The sequence below is a fragment of the Nuphar pumila genome, chromosome 10 (assembly GCF_984573655.1).
Source record: "Nuphar pumila chromosome 10, dmNupPumi1.hap1.1, whole genome shotgun sequence".
Classification (NCBI taxonomy): Eukaryota; Viridiplantae; Streptophyta; class Magnoliopsida; order Nymphaeales; family Nymphaeaceae; genus Nuphar; species Nuphar pumila.
In genome coordinates, this window is record NC_143258.1 from 33,894,638 (window position 1) to 33,911,608 (window position 16,971).

The following is a 16,971-nucleotide window of genomic DNA, read 5'->3' on the forward strand; positions in this document are numbered from 1 at the left end:
AGGAAAGTCTGCTAATTGGTTTGCAATTGCTTGGCCTTTGATAGATTGCTGAGAGACATACTCCAAATCATACTGCATCAATAGGACTTGCCATTTGGCGATCCGTCCGCTGAGAAAATGTTGTTCTATAATATATTTGAGAGGATTTAGTTTTGATAGAATCTTGACTTCGGATGCCAACAGGTAGTGTTGCAACTTTTGACACATCCAAACTAGGGCTAGACATGTCTTATCTATTTGAGAGTATTTCTTTTCATAGTCAATGAATGTTTTACTCACATAATAGATGGCGTGCTCAATCAGTCTACCTTCTTCATATTGCGTCAGGAATCCACCACAGGCGACTTGATTAATTGAAACATATAGCAAAAGGGGTTTTCCCAATTCTGACGACTTCAAGATAGGAGGATTAAGAAGATACTTCTTGATACATTCGAACGATTGCTGGCATTCTGGCCCCCATTTGAACTTTACTTCTTTTCTGAGTAAGTGGTTAAAAGGCTCACATCTTATGGCCAGATTGGATATAAATCGCTGGATTGATTGCATGTGTCCCTGAAGGATTCGCAACTCTTTGAGATTAGTCGGAGGCTGCATGTCAATGATGGCCTTCATTTTAGCGGGATCCACTTCTATCCCCTTTTTGCTAACCAAGAAGCCTAACAACTTGCCTGATTTAACTCTGAAGACATATTTCTCAGGATTGAGTCTTAGCTTGTAAATAATGAGCCACTTGAAGACTTGATCGAGAGCACCAATATGATCTTCTTCTTCTTTGGATTTCACTAGAATGTCATCAACATATGCATCCATGGTTTTGTGCATCTGGTCATGGAAGATGGCGGCCATTGCACGCTGATAGGTTGCTCCAGCATTCTTGGGCCCAAATGAAATGACGATATAATAAAAAGTGCCCCAAGGCATAATGAAGGATGTTTTAGATTAGTCATGAGCGACCAATTTAATTTGATTATATCCGGAATACCAGTCCATAAAAGAGAATATGGCATGCCCTGTCGGGCTGTCGATCAGAAGATCAATATTAAGAAGAGGATAATCATCCTTTAGAGTTGCTTTGTTGAGATCTCTGAAATCGGCAAATTTGAACTTTACCATTCTTCTTGGGAACAACAACAATATTTGCTAACCAATCTGGGTAATTAATAGTTCGAATGAATCCATCTTTGAACAAGTCCTCAAGTCCTTCCTTGACCTGCTGCTCTACTCGGAGATTCATCTTTCTCAATTTCTGCTTAACTGACTTAACATCTGGCTTTAGGATGAGGCGATGCTCGACTAATTTAGTATCCAGACCCAGCATGTCTTCATAAGTCCATGTAAATACTTCTTCATGCTGTTTGAGAAAATTGGTGAGCCTTTTCTTTTCTTCTGGGCTCAAACTGGTGCCGATCTTGAGAATTTTGGGATTATCTTTCGATCTGATATTAATGTCTGCAGTCGGATCTTGAACTAAGGATAACGGCTCATCTTATTTCTGAATCGCTGCGAACTCAGGTAATTCTTGAAGAGTTGAATCAAATTCTGTGGGCGCTTCTGACTGCTTTATAGCCTGACTGCATTCTGCTCTTGCCTTAACTTGGTGGATCACGACCGGTTTTGGAAAGGCGCTTGGATTGAGGGTGAGCTTCTTGATTGATCGGGATGACATTCTGAAAATTGTAGAATGAATTTTATTCAGGAAAATCTCCCATCATAAAATAAATTGCTTTTGTTAAGAAAATAATTTGAAAAATAAGAAAGTAAAATGATGATAAATTTGCAAAGATTTGAAGTAAGAAGACAGATGGCATCCAGATAGATGGAGAAAAACTTGCAACTTTATTGAAAAACTGAATTGATCAAATAACAATGATTGAAATGACACGAGATATTATCCCGATGTGAAAACAAAAGAATAGAAATGAAAAGACTAAATGCCTCTAATGTGCTCCCTTGACAAAGACAGTGTTCTTCTGAGATCTTTTGCTAGTAAAACCCAATCCAACTCTGCGAGGGTGATGCTCAGGGATTACCAGCTCCAAACGACCATCTTCATTCATGCCCAATCCTCTGAAGGGCTGATATCCATGTTTCAATAATAGATCGAACCCCTTCTTGGATTTCATGAATTGTGAAAATAAGGGATGATTCTTAACAGTGTTATAATCCAGGTGACCACCAATCTTGAAGAATTGTGGTCCTTTCCATTGAGTCATGGCTACCGCATGCTTTGGTGACTCTGCTATTTGTAGTATGTCCATACTTTCTCCAAGGTTGACTTCATCAATATCCCTGATGCTTGGGATATCGGCAATAAAAGTGGGTCTGGGAATCATGAGTTGCGAAAGCCTCTGTTCCAGATCTTCTCCCAAGATTGTTGTGATCATGCCACCTTTTGACCACTTTATATACTGATGCAAGGTAGATGCCACTGCATTTGTGTTGTGGATTCACGTTCGTTCCAACAATAGATTGTACGTTGGTGGCACATTGACCACATGGAAGAGAACTGAATAGACAGAATAATCAATGAAGATCTCTAGGAAGATTTTTCCTTTTGCAGTCTGACCATGATTATCGAACCCATAGATGGTGATTGGGTCCAGGATGTACTCTTTTTCCTTGATGCCCAAACCTTTTGCTGTCATTTCTGGGCATATATTGAGGCTGCTGCCTCCACCTATCAACACATGAGGAACAATCATTCCTCTAGTTCGAATCACAACGTACAGAGCATTGTTATGAAATGCATGAGGTTTCAGTAGGTCCTCAACTGAAAAGGTGATCAGAGCATTAGTCATGGCCTGATTGACGATCTGGGCCATATCTTCGGGAGTAGTGCTCGGCTTCACTTTGATTTTTTACAATAAGTTACTCAACACTTGTCGATGCTTGGATGAAGCCTGTGTCAAATCCAGAATTAAGACATTGGATAGGGCAGTTATTGGCTTTTGTGCAGATGTCTTGCCCTTTTCTGGAACAGATTTAATGAAATGGTTGGGGAATCTTGGAATTCTCTTGGCTATTTTTGCAGATATATCTAGCTTGCCGAAGGCTGAAATGAGGTCCATTTTTTGAGTATCTGACTGAGCCTGTTGAAGTACGTGGACCTGATTTTGGACTTGGATATCATTGTAGGAGCATGACTTAATGTGATCCTGCGGCTGAAATGATTTCTCTAAGATAACTGCAGCGGAATGATGGAGAAATGGTTGTTTCAGAATTTCCATATTTTCATCTTCAACACCCTCTATGAGAAGATTTTTGTTGATAAGGTCTTGAACAATGTTCATGAGAACAAAGCAATTTTCAGTGTTATGCCCCACTGTCCTGTGAAACTTACAAAATTGATCTTTGAACTTCCCCATCGGCACGAGGGGATCGACCATTCTGGGCAATTTGACCATGTCTTTGGTCAATATATACTTGAGCACAGTCTTGAGCGATTGATCCAGTAGAGTGAATTTACTATCATAGCTCCACCCTTCATGTTTCACCTTTTCACAGGGTTTTGATCCCTGCTCTAGCTGAAGTGGTTTATTGTATTGAGGAGCCAACTTGCCTTTCTGGTCATTCTTATGGGGATTCGAACCCTCTGCACCATAACAAAAGTCTTTGTTTTGCCCCTTGTGATGATTCCAATTGTTGTTTCTGGTAGAATGGGTGAATTGAGCTTTTCTTTTTCTGCTCATTCTGATTATTGCTCTTGGTAAATGCGAAGCCTTTATAGGCTCCGTTTTCTATACTCAGCTCGAGCCATTCAGCTCGCTCTGTCAACTCGATGAACGTTCTCGATGGTGCAGTAGAAATGAGGCCTCTCAGAGGTTGTGAAAAATTGCTCAATATTAGACAATGTGTGTCTCTCTCATATGTGGTCTCTCATCTTGTTGTAAGCTGACCTCCATCAGTGAATAAAGTCTCTGGCCTTTTCATTCTCTTTCTGCTTGAGGCCGCATAGATGATTGAGTGTTGGAAGTGCCTCATCATTGAAAATGAAGCGCTCGATGAACAAATTCACCACCTTGTCAAATTCTTTCAATTCAATTGGATTCACATGCTCTGAATACCACTTCACAACTGTTTCCTCCAGACTGCGAGGGAAGCAAAGGAATAAATCCTGGTTGTCCCTTTTAAACTTGGAACACTCTGCGAAGAACATGGCGAGATGTGCTTTTGGGTCACCAGATCTATCGAATTTGATAAATTTCTTGGGGAGATTGTCGAGATTATCATCCTCATCCAGCCCGTCATAAAAATCTTCGCTTGTAAAGACATTTTTGCCTTTGTCATGAGCTTGCAGGTCTCTGACCATCGTGACCACATCTCTGAACTGTGGCTGGTCAGGGTCATTAACAGACTGGTTCTTGGACTTGTAAGCCGACCCCTGTCCCTGAGTCGACCTTCTAAATTCTTGTTGAATTTCATATTCTTCATCAGTATCACCCACTGATTCTGCTTCCTCAAAAGTTTCCTCATGATGACATTGCTTTTTGGAGATCTTCACATTCTTTTTCACTGTTCGGCCCTTGCCCTTTTTCTTATTACGAATCTTTCCTGAACTGGTCTCTGTTTCTTCAGATAGCATTTTCTTTATCATTCTTTGAAACAAAGCATACATCTGGGAATCAATATCATCATTGCGCTGCTGGCTCTGACCCTTGAGAGATCATGGGGATGACATTTCTTGCTCGGAGGCTGAAGGGGAATTGATATGCTGAACTGGTGCGATTTTCCTGTCGGATCTTGTTTGAACCATATAAAATTGCAAGTGCTCTCTGCAGGACAAAATGGGCAATTAGCTTGGAAGGATAACTTTGGAATAAAATAAATAGAGGGGAAAACATTTGATGAGGGTTAGATTGACAATTTTGAAGGATACCCCATTACCAGGGATTGGGTCGTCGCTAGAATCACAATAATTGCATTGATATTCTTTGTAGAAAGAGATAAACAACTAAAATATGCCTTGTTACCTAGGCAAAGTCGTAAAACCATAAAAGAGTGAGAATTGTTGAAGGAAAAATAATTTTATTAATAATAAGCTTGAGAAAGAACGGGCGGACAAACAATTTGCCACCACTCTTTATAATCAGAAGACACTCGAGGACCAGAAAAAATAGTATGAGTTACAAAAGAATCCCAGCCATGTCTGACAGAATGGTATGCTCTGGACCACTGATCTGATGTGAGATCGAACTTTGACATGATCTTCGATAGTAGATGAGCTTCTATGCGCTTCTGTTTCTGAGAAAACTACCTGACACATCGTTCTGGATGGTAGTAGGTGCAAAAGAATGGGTCAAGTAGCCTGAACCGCTTGTCATATGCATAAGTATATCTGGGAGGTGATTCTTGACGATCAAAGTAATCCCACATGACTTCTTCCCCTTGAAGGTTGTCGATCAAAAATCAGTATCGTGCCACTGGAAGAAGCTTTTCTCCATTGTATCTGAATGAACTGGCCCTAGTGGGTACATGCCGGAGGAACCAGGATTATAACGCGTAGGTGCACCCTTCGATTAGAATTGATTCTCCAAGTGTGAAACGGGTCAACCCTCGGTACAAGAAAGCCATTGCGGCCATGACTATAGAGAGGCGGTTAGTCTGTCGACTTCCCCACCTTCGCAGAAGTTGAACTATCTTGATGTCTATGTAACTCCATCCATCTGAAAAGAGAGTCAATCCCACAGTGCATAGAACCATCGCATGCTGGATTCTCTCTTGAGCTGTTCGGGATAAAGAGCTGACTTCTATGAATGCTTCATATTGTCTGTAAATCTCGAGCAGGTTCACATATTCATTTTTATCTTCCTCGATCAGCAACCAAGACTTACATCCTGACACGCAAGCTAAGGCATCTTGAGGATCCAAACCCTTGACATTGATCAAGAACTGCTGTTCCAATGGATCTCTAGGCCGACCGGCTGGCTCAGGCAATCCCATAATTTCTGAAAACTCATCCATCAGAAGGGTCATCTCTCCCCATGGGAACCAGAAAGTACAAGTGTGCGGGTTCCACCCCTCTGCTAGTGCATAGATCAAATTACCGTTGACTATCTGCTTTCCCATTGCGGATGCCAGTTCCAATCCACAATCGCTCAAATGGTCCAGAAACATACGAGAGAAGTTCTTGAGCTATGAATAATACCATCGAGGAATGAAGGATCCGATGTTGAGAGTTCAATGTTCGGGAAGACCTTATCGCACCTCGTAGGAGATGTGACCCTCAGGAAAGACTAAATCAAGCTTACTGGATGCCATCAGGATAGGCTGGAATTTACAGAAGAAGTAAGGATATGACTTTAAGAAAAAAACCACATAATTTTTGAAGAAAATGTAGGCAGACTAAAAAACCAAATTTGGAATTTCGAGATCCAGAGGGAAGGGAGGGTGGAAATCACCTAGAGTTTTTGAAGAAAATAGAGGATCTTTTTGAAAATCGCCCAGGGTTTGAATAAAATAGAGATTTTAGGCAGTATATGGAAATAGATGAAAAAATTGGGGATTTTGAAAAATCGTCTAGTGGTTTTAGAAAAATGAGGAAAAATATGAGAGAATAAAGAAAATAAAGGGAAATAAACAAAGTACTTTCAATCACATCCTGCACAAACAAGTATGCACACATAGAATTCCCTAAAAGCAGACTCTAGGTGCACAAGTTTTGAAATAGTTGTAGGACCCTAATCTTGTCTCTAGGCTCAGATCATCTGTGTCAAATCATGCTATGCCAATATACTCGAGCCAAGGCTCGATGTACGTGGCATAAAATCAATTTCTCTGGTTTTAGGTTCATGTCTTCCAACATCCTTGAGCACCTGCCGATATACTTTGGACTATGACCCTTGGTACGTGGCAGAGTTTTTTTAACCCAAATAGGTGACCCAGTTGTGAGGCTTTGTCCCGAACTATGGTTTTGAAAGAAAGCCCAGCAACGTGAAGACCGAGTAAAGATAGGTGGGGTGGTTTTTGAAAACATGAGCACATGTAAGCAAATAGAGGGCTCTAAATTCTAAAGAGATAGATTTCTTTAAATTTTTTTGAAGAAGCAAACATTATTTTCATACAAATCCTAAATTGAGGAGGGTTATATTAGACCTAAGTCTATGTGAGCATGAAAATTTCTTCCTCAATATGGTCCTACCAAACCATACCTAGTCTACATGCAATTCATGTCAGTTGGGTTCAACTCTAGGCTCCTAGGTTCACATGATATTATAAAGTAAAAGCTGACATTCCATAGAACACGATTTTGACAATTTGAACTAAGTCAAGCACACAATTGATCAGGTGAAGACATGTCCTCTCACGGTGGCCAAACATGTTATCATTGCAAAATTTTACTTTTGCAAGTCAAACTGTCCTTTGAAAAAGCTTTTTGAAAATAACTCACTTCCGTTTTAAAATGCGAGAAAATTCTGTAGAATGGGACTCACCTGTCGGTATGAGGTTCAACCATTCCTGACGCCTTTACCAGGGGTAATTGATCCAAAGATCAATCTAGTGCTTTGCTTTGCTCAACTTATCTAAATCGATGTTCTATTTCTTAAATGCACAAAGAATCAGGCATGTGCTATGAATTTCTGAAAATGCAGATTTGAAAACATGATGTTTGCTTCAAAGTTTAGAAAATACTTAGAGAATTCTTGGAAAAGATGACACTTTGAAAATCGTGAGCCTTGTTGAGAGAACATTTTTGAGGAAAAAAGAAAATCGATTTTTGAAGAAATCCAAGTGTTCTGTGAAAATCAATTTATGAAAAATTTCAAATAACTTTGAAAAAAAAACTTGATTTCTCTGAATTCAAATTTTGAAATTGAGGATATATCTTGAAAAATCATGATTTGAACTTGAGAAATACTTGAAATACCACTTGAAAGCTAAAAGTTTTAAGAAAATCAATTTTTGAGTAAGACTTAGAAAATTTTGAGAAAATCGATTTCTCTGAACTAGAATTGAAATTTGCAAATTGAATGAAATGAATGTAGATTTGAAAGACATTGTTTTGAACAGTTGAGAAAATCTTTTTGTATCTTTGAGAAATGCAGTGCATTTTGAAGTTAGCCTAAGAGTGTAGGCTGAATGTGGCTAATACAAAGATCACAAATCTGGGTCTCATTCATATTCTGACTATGTCCATGAATATGAATTCCACCGAGTTTGTCAACTCCCTAAGAGCTTGTGCACGTGCCATTCGTGTCAACCATGGTGAAATTGAAATATGTGCATGAATGGCAAACATAACATTTATATATCAAAATTTAAAATATATGTAATGCAAACCCTAATTCTAAGCAGGAATTGAAATTCTTATTCCAACTATATTTACAATTTACATCACTAATTTAATTTAAATAAATGAAATACAACCTTGAATATCCCTGCAAAACTAGAAAACATGTTAGCACAGAAATGTAGGTTTATCTAGATTTATCCGAAAATATTGGAAAATTATTGGATATTATCCAAATATAAACCTAATTCATACTTCCCTGATATAAACATAAATGATGAAATTGAATTGGGAATATGAAAATGAGATTTGGAAATTTAAAATTGGGGTCAAAGTGACCAAAATGCCTCTGATAGCAAGACTATGGCCTTGAAATCAGGGTTTTTTCAGAAAGATATTTTGTAAAATATAAATTTTGAAATTCAAATGAGAATAAATCAAACACAAGAAAATATGATATGATTGAAAATGAGAAAATCAAAGTTTGGAATTTCGAAATTGAGGTCAAATAACTAAAATGCCCCTGATAGAAAGACTATGACCTTGAAATTAGGGTTTTCAGAAAATATGTTGGTAAAAACTTTGGATTTGGGATTCAAATAAACATAAAATCGAATGAAAAACACCCTAATATGATTAAAACATACACAAACCCTAAAAACATGAATTTGTATAAAAAAAATCAAAAATATAATGAAAAGCATGATTTTGTCAGTGTTTTGGGATCCTATGGGCACCCTGTTTTGCAATATATTCAATTCAAGCATCAAATGATATCCAAAATTAATAAAAATCAACATCTACACTCCTTATAACCCTAAAATTAGATTGGAAATAGAAAGATCAAATTTTTACATAATTTTAATATGAAAATTATAAAAAACACTAAAATATGCTATTTTTACCCATGGGCACATACTTGTTTCGGTGTCAGACCCAGATCAGGGATCAAACCATCATAGAAATTTATAATATTTTATAGAAGAATAATAGACATAAAAACATAGATTCTTCTTTTTACAGATCAGAAAAATCATCTTCGGTTAGGGAGATATCGTTCCGATAATATTTGATCAATTATAACGAATATAAAAACAGATGCTTCCGGTTTTAAATATAGAGACAAATAGCAGAATACATCAGAAAATTTTAGGATTTCAGCAGTGAATAGAAGACATACAGATAAAGAACTTCTCTGTTTACAAATTATTGATTGGATCTCCGGTTAGAGAGATACAATCAACACAAGTTGAATTAGGGTTTTAATAAAACATAACGAGTTCTAAAAAGTTGATTTGACTCTTTGACAGAGGAAAAATATCAAACTGTAAGAGAAAATTATAAGAAATTTACGATAAATAACAGACTCTAATATGGAGCGACTGCAATTTACAGATCATGAATCAGATCTTGGATGAAAAAAAGAACACAACTGCAAGTTATACTTGAATATGAAAAACGAATTTAAGCAGCAAGAATCACGATTAGACTTTGTATTTTTTTAACAGGGTTCCCAAATCCCAAAACCTCTGATTTTTTATAGAGACTTATTGACAAATCTGTGGACTAATCATAAAAAAATTAGATTTTTTTTTAACAGAGATTTAAACATGAAATAGCACGATTTCTACAGATTTAGAATCAAAACACACAAAAATATAATAAAACACTAAAAACTATGATTTAAATATGAAAAATAATAAAAATTTACATAAACAGCATAACAAAATTTAATTTAATGCTGGACCATATGAAATAAACACTAATATAATATGAAAACAGAAAAAATATAGGTAATCTATGATTGAAATTGATTTCACCTTTGAAAACATGGATTTAACCCATTTAACGGGTAAATCTCATGTTTCATTGGTTAAGAACGTAGAAAGCAGTCATGTGAATTATTCTAACGGATTAGAATCCTGAAAAAAACTTATCAAAATGAGTTAAATCATCTTCTTGGGTCGACCTTGGGGTTCTTGGATGAAATCCATGGTTAAAACCCATGAAAAAAGGGCATACATGGTAAAATCTAAAAAAAAAGTAATAAATTTCATAAAAATGATGAGATAAAAGGTGGAGATCTTACCGTAGAGGTTGCAGCAATGGGAGATGCAGGTAGGAGGAGAGAGAAGCTCCAAGAAACTACTGAGAAAGGAATAGGGGTCGACCTCCCTATGGGCTTCTTTAAATAGGCAAAATTAGGTTTTAAAAATAGGGCTAATTAATTCTAATTTTGCCCCTTTTAAAATTTATCTAAAAAAAATAGTGGGGGCGATTTTTCTAAAGGGATTTAACCTAATTACTAACATATCTAAGCTCTAATCAAAACCCTAAAATACCCCAAATGTGGCGCCATCCCTTGTGGGCCTCATTTGGTTTTTTTTTTTTTTGAAAACCCTAAATTTTAAAGCTTTAAAAACAAAATTAAAAACAAAGAATAAAAATGGAGGTTTTAAAAACAAACTTTGGCTCACCTAGACATCTTACCTAGGTAGGACATTGATTAACCCTAAACTCTCCCAAATATGGTGCCACCTAGAGTGGGCCCATATTGGATTTTAAAATCCTGATTTTAAAAATTTAAAAATCACTATTTAAAACCAAAGTAAAAATGTTTTTTTTAAATTAATTTGAAACCTACTAATCTCCTAACCTAACTAGAACACTGACTAACCCTAGTCTAACCCTGACTTTTGCAAATGTGGCGCCACCTCGAGTGGGCCCCATTTGAATTTTCAAAAATGATTTTGAAACTTAAAAATTAGAAGTTTTTCAAAAGACATTCAAAGGTAGACTTGAAATTAAAGGTTTTGAAATGGCACAAAGTTCTGACTGGGTTAGAACTCCTCTAGATATGGTGTCAACTGAGTGGGCCCCACATTAGGGTTTTAAAAAAATTGAAATAAAGACTGAAAATGGCTTTAAAAGAGCGGTTAAAATCAATAAATGAAATTTAAAGGTTTGAAAATAGAGTTCTAAGCAAAGTAAAACTCCAGATCAGAGTCTTGAACCAATTAGGACTCTGAGATTTAAAAAATTTAAAAGCCAAATGAAAAAGTTTTTGAAAGATTTTATCAGAACTGGTAAAACAGGTCAGAAAAATACAGTCAGGGTTAGAATCCTAACTCAATTGAAACTCTGAAATAGAATCCTGAATCAACCGAGACTCTGCAAGATGTCCTAATTTTTGAAAAACAAATGAAAAAGATAAAAATGAAAGTAAAAACAAACTTCATAATAGACTCCTAACTGGATTAGGACTCTGGAATAGAGTCTTGATAGGACTGAAACTCTAGATCTTTTTCGTATTTTCTAAAAAACAGATGAAAGAACTTGTGAAAATAGCAACAAGTATTGAAATCAAAACAAAGTTTCGATCCAACTGGGACTCTGGGGACAGAGTCTTAATCGGACTAGGACTCTCAAAATTTTAGATTTTATGAGAAAACAGATGAGGGGATCTTGAAAAATAGAAGAAAACAAGATAAAATTGAAGTCTGGTTCAGAGACCTGATCTGACTAGGACTCTGAGGAAGAGTCCTAATTCGACTAGAACTCTAAGAATTTTTGGTTTTTCTAAAAAGTGAATGATTAGATTTTAAAAGGAACTTTTAAAAACTGGTGAAAATAAAGTGAGAAAATGAACTCAGGATAGAGTCCTGATTCGATCAGGACTCTGGGACGAAGTCCTGATTCGATCCGGACTCTGGGATAAAATCCCAGAATTTTTGAAATTCTATAAAGGTGCAACAATTTTGAAATTTGGAAAGATAAATAAAAAGATTTTGAAAAGATTCTCTCGAAACTGAAATCAAGGTCAGAGTCCTGATCTAATTGGGACTCTTTGAATGAAGTCCTGGTTCAACTGAAACTCTGAGTTTTTGACTCATTTCAAAATATTTTAAAAGATTTGATTGAAAATAGCCATGAAAGATAGGGTCCTAATCCGACCGAAACTCTGAAGAAGAGTCCTAATCCGACTGGGGTTCTTGAAAAAGAGTCCTAATCCAACTAGGACTCTGGGATTTTGGCCAAAATGACAGAAATGGGCAAGGAATATGACCATGACTGGTTTAAAATAAAAAAATGGAGTTTTAAAAAGGTTCAAAAAGATGAAAATATAGAGTCCTGATCCAACTAGGACTCTGAAATTTTTGAGATTTTGATAAAAAAAAGAATCCAGAAGCGTCACCACCTAAATGGGTCTCATCTGAGAATTAAAATTAATTGAAATTGTGTTTAAAATGAATTCAGATTGTTTTCTGAGAAAAACATTTAAAATATAAGTGTCCTAGCGGTTGGCAAATGACAAAATGTCGTTTCAAAACCCAGGTTTTGAAACTAATTTTGCAAGAAAAGTTTTAAAAGTCGAATCTGGATCCAATATTTTGAAAACAGGAGTGCTGAATCTCGATGATGAGATGCAATGACATGCAATGCAATGAAATGAAATGATATGTTGAATGCATGCAGTGATATGCAATGACATGTAAAATGTAAACCCTGGATGAGGGACTTGGAATCCCGGATCCCTGGCAGAGAAAGAATTTGGAGATTTTCATCTGAGGATGAGAACTGATAATTGAAATTGAGCCAAAATGAGGGTTGAATCTTGATTGTAGGATGAAGTATTGAATTTTTTGTAAAAATTTGAGCTATGAACAACCCTGACTCAGATTTCGACTAGCTGGTTCCCTGAAGACTGCAGATAGTGGGTCCCAGTGGAAGGAGGGAGGTGTTTGTGAATGAGGGTGAAATTTTGGGGTGTTTACACCCCTTTGATATTTGCAGGAGCTACACCGTCGTGGAGAGCAAGAGTGTCGTGGAGTAGTGCCCCAACAACACACCAGCTATCATATGGTTCGATCCCTGCTTCTTGCGATACTCTGATATTGAGTTCTTCGGCGATGTTGATCTAAACTATACATTTACGTGGCACAACCCCGAACAAAGGCTGGAGCTTTCGGATGTGGATAGTCGCGCCCTGAGGGTATGTTTGATGGCTTGTCTAGGGTTGGACGGAATGAACAAAAAGAACGGAACAGAACATTGGTTCTGTTCATTCCGTAACAAATGTTCCAAGTCCAACGTTTGTTTGGACCATACTCAAATGCTATGTTCCAAATGTTCGTTGTTTGATGATGATGTGCAGACAACTTGGACAGTCATCGATAATGGATTAAATTACTTTGTTTTGGATCGTATGACCCGATCCATCCACCATTTTACATGTTTTAACAAATTCATTATGGTTTTTTGCCCGGATATAGATCAAATTATGAAATTATATCTAAAATCATGAATTTTTGCTTCAAATATGAATCTCGATTGAGATTTTTTGCCCCGAATATAGATTTTTGCTCCAAATTGTTAAGAAACACTCAAGAAAGAAAACAAAGAAACAAGAACAATCAAACCACAAAGAAGAGGGACACACAAATTTACATAGAATTTTTTTTCCTTAAATCCAAGAGAGAGTAAAAAACCACAACCGCTCAGAGAGAAATCTTATTTCTATTTTCAACAGTTACAAGAGAAAAAGAAAAGAAAGAATTTATACAAGGCAAGGGCGACAACCCTAAACCTAAACAAGTTGGGTCGAATCCATAAGAAACCGAGTCTCAAACATAAGCCCAAAAAAAAAATTTGTCCCCAAAGACCCCCCCCGCCATGCCTCCCCTGCCCCCGACCCCCGCCCACTGACCGTGCAGCGGGACCCGCGCCGGGGAGAACCCCCAGACTCCCCCTCCTATAAGAGAAAAAACTCTGAATGAGGCTCTACAACTCATCACAAATAAGGATCTCAAATTGGATTTTTGCCCAGAATATGGATCTTAAATTGAATTTTTGCCTTAAATATGAAGCATAATGCAGATGGTAGGATGCAAAACATCAGGTCGATAAAATTAGTATCTGAATGCACGATATCAGAAAAACATTAAAAAAAAGAAAAGGCTATCCTTCCAAAATTGCTGCAGTCTGAGCAAGCTGGAGAGGCCTTTCGACTGCATCCTAGACTTTGGTATGGTCGGATTCATACAAGTCCTCAATGCAAGATATAAAACTTGAAGCCTGCAGAGATGGGCAACTTGTTATAAACATCAACAAGAAAAACCATGTACAAATATATTAAAAAATGAAAGAGTAATTATGCCAAAAAAAAAAGGAACATCAATTTAGATAATTTTCAACAAAAAATTCAACCTTCCACTTTGATGAATACAATCAAGGAAAACAAGAAATTATAGTTGTTGGAACATTTGCATCATCCTCGTGCGCAGACTATAACCAAACTAACCATACTTAGCGGCAATTACAACCTAGAACTACCTATCTAATGATAAGTCAATTTTAGGGAAATTTTAACATTAACTACCGACTAAAGTATTTCTCTTTCACTTCCAGCATCTGCCCACAAAAATGGACATTCTAAGTGCCTAGTGGATTGCCAGCTTACAAATAAATAACTTAAGGTGCAATATTAGATTAGCTCATATGATGTTTTTTACTTAAATGCAGATGCTCTTCCAAACATCACTGTTTCATCTATAGCATTGCCTTCAAGGTTTTATTATGACTCTTCAAGCGACCATTTTGTCGAGGAAAACAAAATAATAGAGAAAAGAGTTTTCGACACAAAATCAAAACACTGAATGCGAATGGAGCTCGAAATCAGCTACTCCGATTCAGAACCAGCAGATCTCAAGCTCGATTGACACTGGTTTAGCACAATCGAGTCCATCCGAGCTAAATTACAAAAACTACATACAAAAAATTACCAAAAAAAAAACAAAACAAACAAAGAAACGCATTGTTGATCCATAGCAATTTCAGCAATTAGAACAACAAAAAAAAACATAAAAAAAAAATATGAAGGATTTACCATCTGGCGAAGACGGTCCAGTTGTAGAGCGAGAGGTATAGATGCCGGAGGGCTGAAGCGAAGCCCCCCATCAACAGAGCTTAGAGAGGAGATGGCGAATTGAAGAAGAAAAGGGAGTGGAATCAAGTTGGATCTAGGGTTTTTGAAGAATGGGAATAGGGTGGATTTCTCCTCCTCCTTTTTATTGAGTGAGATAATTGGGGAAAAATTTTAGGGTTTTAAAGAAGGGGAAGAAGGGGAGAGGCAGAGGAGAACATGTTCTCATTGATCCAAACATCCCCACCTCCATTAACGGCATCATAGAGAGCATTCAATCCGAAAAACGAGCAACCCATCTTCTCCCTAGAGTGAACCCACGATGGCCGGCCGAACGATCAACCTCGCCGGTGCTAGCGCCCCTCCAAAGAGTGAACCCACCATGGTCGGCCGGACGATTAAGTCACGATCTTCCGACGAGATTGGTTGGGTGGTGGTGCTGAGTGGAGGTAGATTGAAAGAGAGAGAGTCAGTGTCCCTCTGCCTTGCTCAATCGATGGAGAGAAGCATCGACGGGCGCGGTGCGCCCATCGATGCATTTTTTTTTATGTTCTTTCAGTTCTTGTTCTTTTTATAATGGAAGAGGGGTGGAGCAAAAATTACACATCAAAATGAATGTGGCGGACGTGTGGAACACCGTCCACCGCATTCAATGTTTGTTGAAAATCGTTGTTTTCAGCGTGATTTTTGTCTGAATCATGCTTGGAGCGGCGCATCAAACATACCCTGATGTATCCCCTGACTAAGCAGGCCCGCAAATGACCCAAAAATGTTCGCTACCAATGAACAACAGCAGAAGGACCACAACTTTAGATATGGTCTAGCTCAGTGCACAAGGGACCTCAACCAAGCTCAATGCCAGAATTGTATAGACACTGCAATGACATAGATTGAATCATGCTGCAAGAGATACCAAGGGTGGAGGGCTGTTTACGGAAGCTGCAACGTCAGGTATCGGCAACAACTGTCACTGCAGAGACCCAGCACCATCACAACCAACGCCTTCTCAGCCCGCAGAAAATGGTGAGCTTAGTCATAAATCTCATTATCGGGATTATCTCGAGAAAAAAAAACTCACAATAAATTACAGTGAATTTTTTATCTAGGGGCCAACTTTTGCCCTTATTTTCATATAATGCACACATTTCTGAAATTTCAAATATGGCCAAACCTTTCCTAAAAACTGTCAACCAGAGTTATTAAAAGCATTGAGGCGTAGCGAGGCGCTCCACCAAAATCTGAGGCGAGGCGTAAGCCTAAAAAAAATTTTTTTTTTAACTTAAAAAAAATGATCTAAAATTATAAATAAATATGAAATGCTTTATTGATGAAGCGCCAACCGACACGAAATAAAAAATCTCAGATAAATACGAAAAAAATATGAGATTAACATGTAAAAGTAATATTAATGCAACAACTTGATCTATGTAAGTATCTAATTGCATAAATATGAACATTCATTCAATAAAAAACTAACATTAACAACAAAATGCATATTAGCACTAACAACATCATGTCATAATTAAAAAATGCATGTTAACATTAACAACCAAATGTTAATGTGTTTGTCCAAAATTCTTCAAAATGAGAGTGTTAACATTTACAATTACAACTGAAAGTCCCAAAAAACATATAAATGGCCAATAGCTCTATGATATGAATTAGGGCCTAGGCTCTTGTTGTGTCTCGTCATCATCAATATTTAAGTCTTCAATATCATCATATGAAGAATCCATATAAATAGGTTCTTCTTCATCTTCATTCTCTGACTCTTCATCATCTACACTTTCTTCATCCACGTCCTCAATTACTTCTTTTG